This window comes from Panthera leo, chromosome E1, assembly GCF_018350215.1.
Source record: "Panthera leo isolate Ple1 chromosome E1, P.leo_Ple1_pat1.1, whole genome shotgun sequence".
NCBI lineage: Eukaryota > Metazoa > Chordata > Mammalia > Carnivora > Felidae > Panthera > Panthera leo.
In genome coordinates this window covers 5941664-5954852 of record NC_056692.1, presented here as the reverse complement: position 1 = coordinate 5954852, position 13189 = coordinate 5941664, and the positions used below count along the sequence as shown (strand labels likewise).

At 42.0% G+C, this 13189-nt stretch overlaps 1 protein-coding gene across 2 annotated transcripts in view; it reads left to right on the top strand.

Moving 5' to 3' along the window:
• Nucleotides 1-2761: 2761 nt before the first annotated feature.
• ZNF18 (zinc finger protein 18) overlaps nucleotides 2762-13189 on the top strand; it is a 28719-nt gene continuing 18291 nt past the window's right edge. Inside the window, exon 1 of one of the 2 annotated variants that reach the window (XM_042917481.1) lies at nucleotides 2762-2805. The gene's annotated coding sequence lies outside the window, so the exon portion shown is untranslated. Of the gene's footprint in view, nucleotides 2806-2999; nucleotides 3519-13189 lie in introns of those variants that run through there. The other variant, XM_042917482.1, reaches the window with a different exon arrangement.

Sequence of the window (13189 nt, the reverse complement as noted above, 5' to 3'; positions counted from 1 at the left end):
AAAACTTCTGGAATGACTTGTCTATATTTGTCGCTCCAATTTTTCTCTATTGAAGTGCTCTATTCAGGCTTTCTCCACTCTCAGCTACTCTTGTTAAGGTCACCAATGACTCCACGGTTGCTAAAACTCATGGTCAATTCTCAATCCTTGTCATACTTTTGATCATTAGTTTTTGACCCAGTTGATTACTGCCTCCTTTTTGAACATTTTGTACAGTTGGGCTCCAGGACACCACTCTCTCTTTGTTTGCCTCCTACCTCAATGAGCCTTGATCTCTTTCTCCTTCGATGGATCCTCCTTATCTCCTTGACCCTAATATGTTGGGTGTATCCCAGGGCTCACTCCCCACAATCTTCTTTTCCTTTCACTCATTGTCTCAGGATTTGGGCATTTGTTATTACCCGGGAAGGGAAGCTCCTGCAGATATCCATAAGCTTTGCTCCTTCACTTAAGGTCTGAATTCTGGGTCATTTTATCAGTTAGCTCTTCCCTGACTGTCTGATTAAATTACACTCCATCCAGGGGTGCCTGGGTTGAGCGTCCCACTTTGGCGTAGGTCATGATCTTACTGTTCATGGGTTCAAGCCCCATGTTGGGCTCTGTGCTGACAGCCAGAACCTGGAGCCTACTTCAGATTGTGTCTCCCTTTCTCTGTCCCTCCCCCATTTTCTCTCTCTCTCTCTCTCTCTCTCTCTCTCAAAAATAAACATTAGGGACACCTGGGTGGCTTGGTTGGTTAAGAGTTCAACTTTGGCTCGGGTCATGATCTCATGGTCCTAGAGTTTGAATCCCGCGTTGGGCTCTGTGCTGACAGCTCAGAGCCTGGAGCCTGCTTCGGATTCTGTGTCTCCCTCTCTCTCTGCCCCTCCCCTGCTCATGCCCTGTATCTCTTTCTCTCAAAAATAAACATAAAAAAAAAAAAGACATTTAAATTATACTCCATCCTTAACACTGTCCATCCCCTCTCACCTTGATTTAATTTTCTTATCATTACCCAACATACTTATTACTACTTGTGTATCTATTGTCCACCTCCTTCATAAAATAGAAGCCCTCTGAGGGCAGGAACTCTATCTGTTCAGTTCACTGTTGCATAGCCAGCTGTCAGAACAATGCCTCTGTAGGAGGCATCTGATACATATTTATTGAATGAGTGAGTGAATGAATGGAAAGAGATGATAACTTTCCCTTATTTCCTAAACTGTGGTATAGATCTCCCAAATTTTAAGACATATTTTTTAGTGGTTCAGTCTGTTCAGAAAGAAGGGAGATTTCATGCTTCACCTCAAGGTGCCAGTTTATAAAGACATTATTAAACTACCAAGTGTCATTTCTATGTCAGGAATCATCTATCAGGGTTAGAGTTCTCACGGGTTCTGAGGATGGGCTTCAGAGCTCTGCGCACTCCCTAAACTTGTGTGGAAAACGTTGTATGTAGACGTATGTGTGCATTTCCCTTGGGAAAAGAAGTATAGCTTTCATCAGATTCACAAAGTATCTATGGACCAATTAAAGGGTTTGGATTATTATTATCTTCTTTGTGTATTGATCAGCTAAGAGCTACTATGTTGAAGATAAAAACTCATCACCTTCCTTTCCAAACCAGCTTGTCTCTTGACTTTCTTAGAAGCAAAGCCCTCGGTGTCAGAAGAAACAGCCATTGCAGGTATCCCTTTAAAATGCCCCCAATTAATTGCTACCCTGCTGCTCAGGAACTCATAGAGTAGCACTGTTACACAAGTCGACTTTAGAAATTTCCACTTGGGTTAAGCTGAAATGGTTTTCACACACTGGGTCTTGTTCTGACCCTGGGACCAGGAAGAACATGTTAAATCTCTTTTTTTTCCCCTTTGGTTAGTTTTTCAGATATGTGAAGATACCAGGATTCACACCTCCCCCTTTCCAAAGCCTTTTTCTCCAGAGATGTGTCCAATTCCGCTAAACGTGCCACAGGGCAGCTCGCCACACTGCAACTCTGTTTCCGAACGCTCCCCAGTGTTGCCAACTGCCCAAGACTGAACACACATAGGATACACGTAGGAATCCAGATTTCCAGATTTGGATGCTTCTATCAGCGCAATTTAGTATCACAAAACGACTGTTGTGGCTGAGCGCAGGATGGGTGTGGAAGAAACAGGTGGAGAACGGAGAGAGGGCAAGGTGTCTGGGCGATGAGGCAAAACAGTAGCACTTCGCAGCTTCTGGCCTGCGGGAAAGGGAAGGAGAAGCGGGGGGAGGGAGGATGGCATCCCTGCTGAAGCAGAGTGAGTTTGGGGGAGGCAGAGGGAGGGAGACAGAAGGACACACGGGACGCGAAGGCCGGGAGACAGGTTAGCAACGCATGGAATGCCAACACGGGGAAGTGGAAAGAGAGAGCCCAGGAAGTGCAGAGCTAGTGTGGGTTGGAGCATCGAGGACGTCGGGGAGCAAATCCGATGCAGCGGGGAGGCTTCGGCTGAGCACCCAGGACACGGGCAGAGTCGCAAAGGTGTGGGACTGGGCACGGGGTATGCGACACACACGGGAATTATCTTGATAGACCCTCGCAGCGCTCGGCCCAGCCTGTCGGCAACAAGAAAAGGGACGAACGCCCCAAGCTGGAATGAATGACCCAGCCGCCCCCTGCGGGCAACCGCGAGCGGCCACTGCGCCTGGGCGACGCGAGCGGGGCGGGGCGACGCGGGCGGCCAATCGGAGCCCGCGGCCCAGCCCCGGCCCCGCCCCTCCGTCCCGGCGCCGGCGCCGGCGGCGCGCGCAGCCGCCGGCCTCCCGGAAGTGCGCCCGGAGCCGGCGTCGCGGGCCGAGGTGAGCGCGCGCGAGCTGGGCGGGCCCGGCCGCGGCCACCCGGGGTCGGGCGTGGCGTCTCCCGCGTCCGCGCGGGGCTCAGCTGGGCCCCCAGGGGCGACGGCGGGGCCGGCGGACGCGCGCCCGGACGTCTCGGAGGGCGCGGGGCCGCGGCAGGGGCAGGGAGGCGGGGCCGAGCGGGCTCAGGGGTGGTGGGGACGCCGCTGCCCGGCGCTGGCTCTGTGCCCCGGAGCCTGCGTACCCCGCCGGACTCCCGGGCCGCGCCCCTAGGCTGGCAGCTAAACCGGGCCGCTCCCTGTGCCTTCCCCCAGAGGCTGGAAGGCAGGGGCCCCGCGTGGGCTGAAGCCCGGAGCCTCCCTCCCCGGGGTGCCAAGGGTGCTGGGGGGCCCGGCGTGGAGAACACCTGGGTGGGGAGCGCCGCCCCGGCCTCCAGGACGCAGAATGCCAGCGGCACTCCCCTAACTCCCCTGCAGTTTGAACCAGCCTCGAAACCCGCTCCCTCCCCTCGCCTCCCGAAATCTCCCGACGTTGGGGGCTCCTCTTCCCCGGAGCACAGGCCTTGCTTGGAGCTTCCTGGGTTCCAATTCGGCCGCCCCTTGTGAACATCAGAGGTTCCTAATCCGCCAGGATTAGAAATGGCAGGAACAGGGCCTAATAAGGAGCTGATGCGTAGCTGTTGGAGTAAAAATTACTCCTAAGGCTCCTTGTGGACGGTAAGGCAGGCTTTTTATTTAGGGGCCCGACCGCAACGGGGTTTTGCAGGCGCAGAGAGAAATTGGGCTGTGTTCCGAATACAGCAAGGACGAGTGAGCTCCGTGGGGAGGATCAGTGGATGGAAAATTACTAAGGAAACGTGGGGTAAAGGGAACGGGCTGAACCGACTTGACAGGAGTTTAGCCGAAGGCAGGCCCGCGCGCTAAGGACTTTGATCAGGTATCAGGGGTGGTCAGATATACAACGTTAGGATGTAGCATTTAACCAGCTCTCAAAGATGAGGGTTTTTCCCTGAACTGGACTCAGCAAGATTCTTGCTGAAACGGGACTCAAAGGGTCAAGGGCAGAGCTGAAAGGCCAGACCAAGTCACAAAGAGGACTCAGGAGCTTGACTAGATTTTGCTTAAGGAGAGAGTCTTTGTCAATAGTAGGTACACAACAAAGGGCTGCTTGTATGCACATGCATAGTAAGCGTGCTTACCTAAAAGTGTATATATATGTATATATATATATATATATATATATATACACTTTTAGGTTATATATATATATGTATATATATATATGTATATATATATATATATATATATATACATATATATATATACACTGAGCCACCCAGGTGTCCCCCTAAGAGTATATTTTAAGTTCATTCTCATTTGTTAGAGTTTTAATAAGAACTATGCATTTGGGATAACTTGAAGTGTTTTTAGGTTCTCATGAACTCATTGGGTTATAAACTACACCCTTTATATAATAATTTAATTTGGAATAATTGAGACATTTTACTTAGCATTTTGTTAGGATATAATTACTAAAATCAAGTTTAAATACAAGATTTACAGTTTTCCCTAAATGTCACTTTCCCGAAATGTAATCTATGCACTCTTAATTCAGGAAGGAAATAAATCTGAATAAATCTACGCATCAGTCTCTTGATCTTTGAAATCTTTTTACTTGTTATTTAAAACTCAGGAGCCAAACAGATTTAGATTATGAAGGGTGCTTGTATATTTATTCAATTTTGTGACATGTTTATTTAAAACTGCACATTTTTCCTCTAGTTTTCTATAAGTGGTCTCCTATAAGTTTAGATATGTTGTGTTTTCACTGCCATTCAATATGAAAACATTTTAATTTCCATTGTCCTTCTTTTTCTTTGGCCATAGGTTAAGAGTTTTGTTTTTTAATAATTTCTATATATTGACATTTTCTAGATATTGTTACCGAGTTCTAATTTCCTGTATTATGGTCAGAGCATATATACTTTGAGATTGTAATCTTTTGAAAAGTAATCATGCCTGTGGTCTGCTTTGGTGAATGATTCATATACACTTGAAATGAATGTGTATTCTATAGTTGTTGAGTCTGAACGTCAGATCAAGTTGGTAAGTTGGTTTACAGTGTTCAGATTTTCTGTATCCTTACTGATTTTTTTTTGTCTACTCCTTCGATCAACTATGAGGATCTGCCATTTTAGACCTGGTATTAAGTGCATATACATTTACAGTTTTGTGTTGTAAATGACTAGACTCATTTATAATGAAATGTTTCCCTATTTCTTTTTTGGTCTTGAAGTCTCTTGGTCAGATATAATATAACTGTACCAGTTTTTGTATGCTTGCTGTTTGCATAGGATTTCTTTTCCCCATTATTTTATTTCCAAACCATCTGTATCTTTACGTATAAAATGTCTCTTGTAGACACTGTATGATTGGATGTTGCTTTTCTAAATCTGACAGTCTTTACTTATAATTAAAATGTTTAGTCCACTTACATTTAATGTAATTACTGATATGGTTGAGTGTTGGTCTACCAGTTGTCTTTTTTCTCCATTTGATCCGTCTGGTTTTTATTCTTCTCTTGATGTTTTCTTATCACATTTTGGGATAGTGAATGTTTTGGGGGATTCCTTTATTGGTTTTTAAGCTATAGTTCTTTATATAATATTTTTACACCTAGCAGTAGCGTCTTTAAATGACCAAAGTTTACTTTAACTTATTGGAATCTACTTTAATATTTGTACCACTTTATGTCACAATTTACACTTATTTCCTGCCTCTCATTTAACACCTTTGCATTTCCCGTTTGTCACCTTAGCACCACTCACTTCCCATTTCCTATTCTTTTTTATCAGTTCATAAATGTAATAACCTCACAACAGATGAATTCCTTATGCCCACTCCTTTGTGCTATATTTATGTCATTTACTTCTACTTATGTTCTGTTTACACTGTTATTATTTTTGTATTTAATAGTTGCCTTTTAAGGAGGTTAGAAGTAAAAGCATAGTATTTCTATATTTATTCAGTATATGTTTACCATTTTTAGAGATCTTCATTCCTTTCTGTAGATCTGAGTTTCTCTGCAATTGGAAAGGTGTCCTTTATCATTTCTTACATATAAATCACTGGAGAAAAATTTTCCTAGCTTATTTATTTATTTTTATTGAAGTATAATCAGCATACAATGTTATGTTGGTTTCAGGTGTATAGCATATTGATTTGACAATTCTATACATTACTCAGTGCTCATATCAACTATACTCTGTATGCTGTATTTTTCATCTCAGTCATTTGTTTTATAACTGAAACTTTGTATCTTTTTTTTTTTTAGTTGATTTATTTTGAGAGAGAGATGGCACAAGCAGGGAAGAGGAGCAGAGGGAAAGAGAGGGAATGGTAAACAGGCTCCATGCTCTGTGCAGACCCCAATGCGGGGCTCAATCCCACCACCCTGGGATCATGACTTGAGCCAAAATCAACCGACTGAGCCACCCAGGTGCCCCAGAAGTTTGTAGCTCTTAATCCCTTTTATCTGTTTTGCTCATAACCCCTTCTTACTTCCCTTTTGGCAAAGAACAGTTTGTTCTCTGTATTCAAGAGTCTGGTTTCTGTTGTTTGTGCATTTGTTTTGTTTTTTCATATTCTACAAATAAGTGAAATTATATGGTATCTTTCTCTCTCTGTCAGACTTACTTCATTTAGCGTAGTGCCCTCCAGGCCTATCAGTGTTGTTGCAAATGGCAAGATCTTATTCTTTTTTATGGCTGAGTAGTATTCCATTGTGTGTGTGTGTGTGTGTATATATATATATACACCACATCTTTATTCATTCATCTGTCAATGGATGCTTGGGTTTGCTTCCATATCTTGGCCATTGTAAATGCTGCAGTAAACATAGGGGTGCGTATATCTTTTTGAATTAGTGGTTTTGTTTTCTTTGTGTAAATACCAATAATGGAATTACTGGATCATGTGGTGTTTCTGCTTTTTAATTTCAACATAATGGTTGCACCAATTTACATTCCCACCAACAGGGCTCTCCTTTTTTGCCACATCCTTGCCAACACTTGTTATTTCTTGTCTTTTTAATATTGGCCTTTCTGACTGGTGTGAGGTGATACCTCATTGTGTTTTTCATTTGTATTTTCTTGGTGGTTAGTGATATTGAGCATCTCTTCATGTTTCTGTTGGCTTTCTCTGTGTCTTTGGGAAAATGTCTGTTCAGGTCCCATGACTATTTTTTTAATTGGGTTGTGTGTGTGTGTGTGTGTGTGTGTGTGTGTGTGTGTGTGTTGAGTTGTAGAAGTTATTTATACACTTTTATTAACCCCTTATTGGTTATATAATTTTTTGTTGATGGTTTCCTTTACTATGTAACAGCTTTTTATTTTGGTGTCATCCCAATGGTTTATTTTTGCTTTTGTTTCCCTTGCCTGAGGAGACATATCTAAAAATATGTCGCTAAGGGCAATATCCGAGAGATTACTGCATTTTCCTTAGGAGTTTTATGGTTTCAGGACTCACATTTAAGTCTTTAATCCATTTTCAGTTAATTCTTGCGTATGGCATAAGAAAGTGGTCCAGTGTCATTCTTTTGCATGTAGCTGTTCTGTTTTCTCAGCACCATTTATTGAGAAGATTGTCTGTTTCCCATTGTATATTCTTGCCTCTTTTGTTGTAGATTAGAGCCCATGGATGCAGGTTTATTTCTAGACTCTATCCTGTTCCATTGGTCTGTGTGTCTGTTATTGTGCCAGTACCATGCTGTTTTGATTCTTCTAGCTTTGTGATATATCTTGAAATCCTGGGAGAAGAGACCCCTCTAGCTTTGTTCTTCTCAAGAATGATTTGACTGTTTGTTGTCTTTTGTGGTTCCATACACGTTTTAGGATTATGCGTTTTAGTTCTGTGGAAAATGCTGTTGGTACTTTGATAGGGATTGCGCTGAATCTGTACATTGAGTTGGGTGTCATGGGCTTTTTAACGATATTCTTTCAGCTCATGAGCATGATCTATCTTTCTATTTGTTTGTGTCATCTGCGGTTCTTTCGACAACTTCTTATAGTTTTCAGAGTACAAGTCTTTCACTTTCTTTGTTAAATTTATTCCTAGGTATCCTTTTTTAAAAAATTTAAGAAAATGTTTATTTATTTTTGAGAGAGAGAGAGAGAGAGCGTGCGCACACACATGACTGAGCATGGGGGAGGAGCAGAGAGAGAGGGGGACACAGAATCCGAAGCAGGCTCCAGGCTCCAAGCCGTCAGCACAGAGCCCAACTCACGAACCGTGAGATCATGACCTGGGCCAAAGACGGATGGACGCTTAACTGACTGAGCCACCCGGGTGCCCCAGTATTCTATTCCTTTACGTGAAGTTATAAATGGGATTGTTTCCTTAATTTCTCTTCCTGCTACTTCATTATTAGTGCATAGGAACACGACAGATTTCTGTATGCTAATTTTGGATCCTGTAGCTTTACTGAATTCATTTTTCAGTTCTAATAGTTTTTTCATGCAGGCTTTAGGGTTTTCTATATATACTATGTTATTTGCAAATAGTGACTTCTTCCTTACGAGTTTGGATGCCTTTTATTCCTTTTTCTTGTCTGATTGCTGCAGCTCAGACTTCCAATACTATGTTGAATAAAAGTGGTGAGTGGACATCCTTGTTTTGTTTCTGATCATAAAGCAAAAGCTTTCAGGTTTTCACGACTGAGTACGATGTTAGCTGCAGGTTTTTCATGTATGGCCTTTTTATTTTAAGGTATGTTCTCTCTAAATCCACTTTGTTGAGAGTTTTTATCATGAATGGATGTATTTTGTCAAATGCTTTTTTGGCATTTGTTGAAATGATCATATAGTTTTAATTCTTTTTCTTGTTAATGTGATGTATTACATTGATTTGCGAATATTGAACCAATTGATCGAGGTTTTTTTTTTTTAATGTATTGTTGAACTTGGTTTGCAAATATTTTGTTGAGATTTTTTGCATCTATGTTCACCAGAGATATTGGCCTGTAGTTTTCTTTTTTTTGTAGTGTCTCTGTCTGATTTTGGTGTTAAGATAATGCTCGTCTTGTAGAATGAATTTGAAAGTTTTCCTTCCTCTTCTGTTTTGGAATAGTTTGAGAAGAATAGATATCAACCCTTCTTTAAATATTTGGTCGAGTTCACCTGTGAAGCCATTTGGTCCTGGACTTTTGTTTGTTAAAAGTATTGATTAGTTATTCAGTTTTGTTACTAGCAGTTGTTTCATTCAAATTTTCCATTCCTAATTCAGTTTTGGAAGATTGCATGCTTCTAGGAACTTATCCATTTTTTTCTAGATTGTTTAATTTGGTGGTATATAATTTTTCATCATACTTTTTTATAATCCTTTGTATTTCTGTGGTTATTTTTCTTTCATTTTTAAAAAAATTTTTAAAAATGTTTATTTATTTTTGAGAGAGGGAGAGACAGAGTGCAAGCTGGGGAGGGGCAGAGAGAGACAGGGAGACACAGAATCCGAAGCAGGCTCCAGACTCTGAGCTGTCTGCACAGAGCCCAACGTGGGGCTCGAACCCATGAACTGTGAGATCATGACCTGAGCTGAAGTCGGATGCTCAACCAACTGAGCCACCCAGGCGCCCCTTTCATTTCTGATTTTATTTATTTGAATCACCTCTCTCTTCCTTTTTTGATGAGTCTGGCTAAAGATTTATCCATTTTGTTGATCTTTTCAAAGGACCAGCTCCTGGTTTCATTGATCTTTTTCTATGCTTTTTAGTTTCTATTTTTATTTCTGCTCTACTCTTTATTACAGTAAGACCTTGGATCGCAAGTAACTTGTTTTGTGAGTGTTCCTCAAGATGAGCAAACATTTCTAAAAATCTTACTTGATAAATGAGCGATGTCTTGCAATGAGTAGTATGTGATGCTCAATGTCACATGATCACAAGTGAGCTGGTGGTTCTTGAAATTCATTTTGATATACAAGTGCTTTGGGTTACAAGCATGTTTCCAGAATGAATTATGCTCGCAAACCAAGGTTTAATGTGTTTCCTCCCTTCTACTCATTTTGGGTTTTGTTTGTTCTTCTTTTTCTAGCTCCTTTAGGTGTAAGTTTAGGTTGTTTAAGATCTTCCTTCTGAAGGCAGGCCGATATGGCTATAACTTCCCTCTTAGAACTGCTTTTGTTGCATCCCAAAGATTTTAGGTTGTTTTCATTTGTCTCCACGTATTTTTCGATTTCCTCTTTGACGTCTTGGTTGACCTCTTCGTTGACCTCTTCATTGTTAGATAACATGTTGTTTAGCCTCCATGTGTTTGTGTTCTCTCCAGATTGATTTCTAGTTGTGGTTAGAGAGGATGCAGGATATGACTTTAGTCTTTTTAAATTTACTGAGACTTGTTTTGTGGCCTAACATGTGATGCTTTGGAGAATGTTCCAAGTGCACTTGGAATGCTGGTTTTGAATGGAATGTTCTGTATATATGTCTTAGTTCCATCTGGCCTACTGTGTGGTTTAAAGCCAGTTTCTTTGTTGATTTTATGTCTGGATGATCTGTCCGTTGATGCAAGTAGGGTGTTAAGTTCCCCTATTATTATGGTATGACCGCCAGTTTCTTCCTTTATGTCTTTTAATATTTGCTTTATGTATTTAGGTGCCTTTATGTTGGTCGCATAAATATTTGCAATTGTTATATCTTCTTGTTAGATTGATCCCCGTATTATATGGTGTCCTTCTTTGTCTCTTGTTTATAGTCTTTGTTTTAAAGTCTGTTTTGTCTGATATAGTATTGCTACTCTGGCTTTTTTGTCCCCCTCCACTTCTATTTGCATGGTATATGTTTTTCCATCCCTTCACTTTCAATCTGTACGAGTCTTTAGGTCTGAAGTGAGTCTATTACAGGCAGCAGATAGATGAGTGTTGGTTTTTTTGTTTTTTTGTTTTTATTCATTCAGTTACTCTGTATCTTGATTTGGAGCACTTAGACCATTTAAAGTAATTGTTATAATTACATATTTATCGCTGTTTTAACTGTTTTCTTGTTATTTTTGTAGTTCTCTGTTGCTGTCTTCTCTTGCTGTCTTCCCTTGTGGTTTGATGGGTTTCTTTAGTGTTATGTTTAGATTCCTTTCTCTTTATTTTTTGTGTACCTATTATAGGTTTTTGATTTGTGTTAACTATTGGGCTTGTATATCACATTTATAACAGTCTCTGTTTAGTTGATGGTTGCTTGAATTTGAACACATTCCAAAAGCAGATATCTTTCTATTCTTATTTTTGAAAGATGTTTTTACTGGAGTGGAAATCTGGGTTGATAATTCTTTTCCTAGAATTTGGATTTGGTTCTTTGTTATAATTTCAATTTCTCTGTGGAACGTCCCTATGTCTACTTTCATTATGGCTATATCTTTCTTGCAGTCCTTGGGCCATCTTTGGGTTGGTTTCTCCTGTTTTTTTTTCCATGACTTTGAGTCACATTATCATGTTTTTAAATGTCTAATAATTTGGGGTTACATCTCGAATATTGCGGGTGGCACATTGTAGGATTCTGTGATCTTCCTCTGAGGAGTATTGAGTTTTGTTCTGGCAGGCAGTTGAGTTACTCATTGATCACCTTTGACTTGTGTTAGCTTGGTTTTATGCCTTGTTAGGACAGATCTCTCTGGAAAGGCCAGAGTGTATCCTGAGGTGTTCTAACTTGATTAGGCCAGACCAGGAGGCTGCATTTCCTCTGTGGATCTTGTTGATGCTTGGCTTTAGGCTCTTTTAGGGCCAGTTTAGAGTAGATCTTACTCTAGGGCATTGTATTTACTCCTAACTATCCTAACACGAGGCCTTTCTGGTATCTCAGGATGCTTTGGGTATTAACGGGTATGGGTATTAACAAGGTCTCTCCATTCTTAATGGTCACAAACTCAAATATCTCTCATTCCTGATTGGCATTTATTTTGTATCTCTTTTGCTCTTAACCCTGTAGCATCTGCTGTCTGTTAAACTTTGCATAACTTCACCCTGCCCCTGTGCAGTCCAACCCTTGGCCAAGGGCTCACAGGAAAACCCCACACAGACGTCTTCATGACCACCCCCCTCCCTGCCATAGCTCCATTCTTTCCACTGCTCTGTTGTTCAGATTCCAGATACTAAAGCAGCTCCAAGTTCTGATCTCTCCCTCCTCAGTTTGTTGAGACCACCGAACTCCGCTTGAGCTCCAGCTTCCTGCACCATTGTTGGGAAATTGTCGCCATGCAGACAGCCAGGATGATCCTGGGCCTCTTCCCCATGAGGTTTTCTTCTCTCGGGGACCTCATTCTTGTCTGCCAGTTGTCTAGTGCAGGAAAACAATTGCCCTAAATGTTTTCTGTAGTTCTGTAGTTGTTGACAGTGGGTGGGCCGGTCTTACTACCAGGTACTCTGCTATGGCCAGAAACAGAATTGCTCAAACACGTCTGTACTGAGCACATCATCAGCATGGCACCCTGGCTTCTGTTTGAATAAATGAACGAAATTTGTGGGTTTCATGTTGAACCAAAAAATAAGTGCAATGAGGTCCACATATGAAACCTGTAATATTGGGTTAATCCTTTATTAAATTTTTAAAAAAATTTTTATTTGTTTTTGAGAGAGAAAGAGAGAGACAGAGCATGAGCAGGGGAGGGGCAGAGAGAGAGGGAGACACAGAATCTGAAGTGGGTTCCAAGCTCCAAGCTGTCAGCACAGAGCCCGACGTGGGCTTGAACTCACGAGCCATGAGATCATGACCTGAGCTGAAGTTGGATGCCTAACTGAGCCACCCAGGTGCCCCTGGATTAATCCTTTAATCCTTTTTACTTCTCCCCCCCCCCCCTTTTTTTTTTAATGTTTCTTTTTGAGAGAGAGAGCGAGAACATGAGTGGGGAGGGGCAAAGAGGGAGGGAGACAGAATCCCGAGCAGGTTCCCCACTGTCAGTGCAGCGCCCAATGCGGGGCTCATACGCACAAGCCATGAGATCGTGACCTGAGCCGAAATCAAGAGCGGGACACTTGGGGCGCCTGGGTGGCGCAGTCGGTTAGGCGTCCGACTTCAGCCAGGTCACGATCTCGCGGTCCGTGAGTTCGAGCCCTGCGTCGGGCTCTGGGCTGATGGCTCGGAACCTGGAGCCTGTTTCCGATTCTGTGTCTCCCTCTCTCTCTGCCCCTCCCCCGTTCATGCTCTGTCTCTCTCTGTCCCAAAAATAAATAAAAAACGTTGAAAAAAAAAATTAAAAAAAAAAAAAAAAGAGCGGGGCACTTAACTGAGCCACCCGGTGCCCCTCACCCTTTCCTTTTTTTGCTTGAAACGTTTTATTTTTTATTGTACTTTATTTTTTGTTTATTTATAGTTTTTAAATGATTTTCTGATACAGGATGAGTTGTTTGAA